The sequence below is a fragment of the Gastrolobium bilobum genome, unplaced genomic scaffold, assembly GCF_033153095.1.
Source record: "Gastrolobium bilobum isolate Gb01-03AN ecotype WA unplaced genomic scaffold, APGP_CSIRO_Gbil_v1 utg694, whole genome shotgun sequence".
NCBI classification, from domain to species: Eukaryota; Viridiplantae; Streptophyta; class Magnoliopsida; order Fabales; family Fabaceae; genus Gastrolobium; species Gastrolobium bilobum.
The window spans coordinates 172,635-176,860 of NW_026895750.1; the positions used below are offsets into that span (position 1 = coordinate 172,635).

The following is a 4,226-nucleotide window of genomic DNA, read 5'->3' on the forward strand; positions in this document are numbered from 1 at the left end:
GTAGGCAAGGCAACCGCTTCCACCCATTTAGAGACGTAATCCACCGCCACCAATATATATTTATTCCCGTATGAAGTGGGGAAAGGCCCCATGAAGTCAATGCCCCAAACGTCGAAGATTTCAACTTCCATGATGTTGTTTAGTGGCATTTCATGTCTTTTTGATATGTTCCCCGTTCTTTGGCAACGATCACAAGATTCCACGAATTTTCTGGCATCTTTATATAGAGTGGGCCAATAGAATCCGCTCATAAGAACCTTTGCAGCCGTCCTTTCTCCCGCGAAGTGGCCTCCGTATTCTGAACCGTGACAGTGCCATAGAACATCTTTCATCTCTTCTTCAGGGATGCATCTTCTAATGACTCCGTCAGAACATGTGTAGAATAGGAATGGTTCATCCCACAAGTATCTTTTCACATCGCGGAGAAACTTTTTCCGTTGTTGCCATGAAAAATCTTTAGGAATTGTCCCAGCTGCTTTGAAATTTGCAAAGTCTGCAAACCATGGTGCGGTGTCTACTGCAAGAGCTTGCTCATTCATAAACCATGGCAGTGTGCTGACTGAGAGAACTTGCTCATCTGGAAACTCATCTCGGATTATCAATTCTGAACTATCTTGAAGTTCTTTCTCTTGAAGTCTAGAGAGATGATCAGCTACCCGGTTCTCTACTCCCTTTTTGTATTTGATTTCTATCTCAAATTCTTGAAGTAGAAGCATCCACCTAAGTAGTCTCGGCTTAGCATCCTGTTTAGTCAATAAGTATTTCAAGGCAGCATGGTCAGTATACACAATAACTTTAGATCCTAGCAAATAGGTTCTAAATTTATCAAAAGCATATATAACAGCTAGTAATTCTTTCTCAGTAGTAGTGTAATTTAATTGTGCTTCATTTAGAATTTTACTAGCATAATATATAACATGCAAGAGTTTATCTTTTCTTTGACCTAAGACTGCACCTATAGCATAATCACTAGCATCACACATTAATTCAAAAGGTAATTCAAAATTCGGTGAAGTGATAATAGGTGCGGTAGTCAATTTTTCTTTCAAAAGATTAAAAGAAATCAAACAATCATTGTCAAAGTTGAACTCTTCTTCTTTGGCCAATAATTTGCAGAGGGGTTTGGCTATCTTTGAGAAATCTCTGATGAAACGCCGATAGAAACCTGCATGTCCAAGAAAGCTACGCACACCACGCACATTAGAGGGAGGGGGAAGTTTTTCTATAAGTGAGATCTTTGCTCTATCAACTTCAATCCCCTTCTCTGAGATTTTATGGCCTAAGACTATTCCATCTCTTACCATAAAGTGGCATTTTTCCCAGTTGAGTACTAAATTACTCTCTTGGCATCTCTGCAAAACACAAGCTAAGTTAGTGAGGCAAACATCAAAAGATGAACCGAAGACAGAAAAATCATCCATAAATATTTCAATAAAATTTTCAATCATATCAGAAAATATGGATAGCATACACCTTTGAAAAGTGGCGGGTGCATTGCATAACCCGAAGGGCATACGTCTGTAGGCAAACACACCGTAGGGACAGGTGAAGGCTGTCTTCTCTTGATCTTCTGGAGCAACCGCTATCTGATTGTATCCGGAATAGCCGTCAAGGAAACAATAAAATGAATGTCCCGCTAGCCTCTCCAACATTTGATCTAAGAATGGTAGAGGGAAATGATCTTTTCTTGTAGCGGCATTAAGTCTCCTGTAGTCGACGCACATTCTCCAGCCGGTAATAGTTCTTGTAGGAATCAACTCATTGTTTTCATTACGTACCACTGTGATCCCACCTTTCTTTGGAACTGTTTGTACCGGACTCACCCATGCACTATCAGAGATTGGATAAATCATACCAGCATCCAAGAGCTTCACGACTTCTTTTCTCACAACTTCTTTCATAGTTGGATTCAATCTCCTCTGTGGTTGTCTGACTGGCTTCACATCATTCTCCATCAATATTTTATGAGTGCAAAAAGATGGGTTTATTCCTTTCAAGTCTGTAATAGACCATCCTATAGCTGTTCTGTGCTCTCTCAACACTTTCAATAATTTTTCTTCTTCGGCGGTTGATAAATTTATGTTGATGATCACCGGGTATGTCTTGCTTTCTCCAAGAAATGCATATTTCAAAGTGGGAGGAAGTTCTTTCAATTCAACCTTTGGTGCACCTGGAATGATATCATCAACTTTCTCTTCTAGCTTTTCAACCTCTTGTTCTCCTTCTGTTGCTTCAGTCGTATTGTGCAGTAGATCTTCTTCTAATGACTCCAATTCCATCAGTGGTTGGAGTATTTCATCAACTGTATCTAGCACTGCATCATTGATCACATCAACCTTGAAGCAATCTCCTCCGTCGGAAGGATGTTTCATAGATTCAAGAACATCAATCGTTACGGTTTCATCATTAACCCGCAACATCAGCTTACCCTGCTCCACATCAATCATAGCCCTTGCAGTGGCTAAAAAGGGCCTTCCCAACAGTAAGGGAATCTCAGCATCCTCTTGCATGTCTAAGATGACAAAGTCTGCAGGGAATATGAACTTATCAATCTTCACCAAGACATCTTCAATAACTCCATCTGGCCTTCTGGTAGATCTGTCTGCTAGCTGCAGTGAAACTTTGGTCGGCTTTAATTCATGAATCCCCAGAGCCTTGCAGATGGATAATGGCATAAGGTTAATACTAGCTCCCAAGTCACATAACGCCTTTCCCACATCAATGTTGCCAATTTCTATGGGAATGCTGAAACTTCCAGGATCTTCAAGTTTTGGAGGCAACTTTTTCTGAATTATAGCACTACACTCTTCCGTCAACGTCACCGTTTCACATTCTTTCAGTTTACGTTTCTTCGATAAGAGATCTTTCATGAACTTTGCGTAATTCGGCATGTTCTCCAAGGCTTCAGCAAATGGAATATTGATTTGTAGCTTTTTGAAGATGTCAAGGAACTTCGAATACTGCTGCTTTTTGATTTCCTCTCTGAACCTCTGCGGATATGGAATTTTTGCATAAGGTGAGAGCTCCAATGGCTTTTCTTGTCTTTCTTGAGCTTTCTTTTTCTCCCATTTGAACTCTTTCTTTTCAGGAACAGCTTTCTCTGCAGCAGGCTCTTTGTCAACTTCCTTCTCTTTTTCTTCTTCAATGGCAGATCCCTCAGCTTTCTTTTTCTCTACTGAAGGCTTAATCACAGGTTCAATTACAATGCCACTTCTAGTGGTAATGGCCTTGCAGTGTGCGTTTGGATTAACGTCTGTATTACTTGGGAAGGTGCCTTGGGTTCTTTCGTTGAACTGCCTTGACAATTGACCAATCTGAGTTTCTAGATTCCGGATTGAGGCTTCTTGATTCCTGAATGAGGCCCTGGTTTCTTGCATAAAGGCTGAAGTGTCTTCCCTGAATGCATTGGTACTTTGAACATAGTCTGATGTGGTTTTGGATAGTTGTGCAAAGGCCTTCTCCCACTCTGATTGTTGTGGAGGTTGCTGTGGTGCTGGCATAGGAGGATTTAGCTGATGATTCGAGCTATAACTGAATCGGGTGCCTTGCAGTCTTCAGTAGCGTGAGCACCTGCACAAATACCACAAGTTATTTGAATATTATTAACAGAAGAGACTTGAGAACTGGTAAATTGCTTTGTGAGAGCATCTAGTTGTTCTTGTTGTTTCTTGTTAATTTGTAAAATCTGTTCATTCTGAGCTAAGATGGCATCATAGCCATCAAGCTTCATAATCCCCGCTCTTCTCTGTGGTACTGGAGCATTATCATACTCCTGAGAGGCTAGAGACTCTAGTAATTCCAAGGCTTCCTCTGGAGTTTTTGTTTTTAAGGACCCTCCTGATGCAGCATTCACCAATGTTCTTGTGTTCGGCGTCATCCCTTGAAAGAAGGTTCTCGCTTGCTCCCAAGCTTCAATGCCATGTTGGGGACACTTCCTAAGTAGTCCCTTGAATCTTTCCCATGCTTTATATAGAGATTCACTTCCTTTTTGTTCAAAAGAAGTGATATCCGCCTTGAGCTTTGCCATTTTCGAAGATGAGAAAAATTTGTCCAAAAATTTGTTTGCCAAGTCGTCCCAGTGGGTGATGCTTCCTTGAGGTAACGATTGCAACCATCCTCTTGCTTCGTCTTTAAGTGAACAGGGGAACAATCTGAGCAAAATAGCATCCCGAGACACCCCATTCATCTTCAAGGTATCACAATATAGCAAGAAGTTTTCCAGATGG

The 4,226-nt window shown here is 41.0% G+C and overlaps 1 non-coding gene across 1 annotated transcript; it reads left to right on the plus strand.

Moving 5' to 3' along the window:
- Positions 1 to 3,914: 3,914 nt before the first annotated feature.
- Positions 3,915 to 4,021, plus strand: LOC133295630 (small nucleolar RNA R71). Its single transcript, XR_009749375.1, has one exon. It is a non-coding gene; the product is annotated as a small nucleolar RNA R71 (small nucleolar RNA).
- The last annotated feature ends 205 nt before the right edge of the window (positions 4,022 to 4,226 follow it).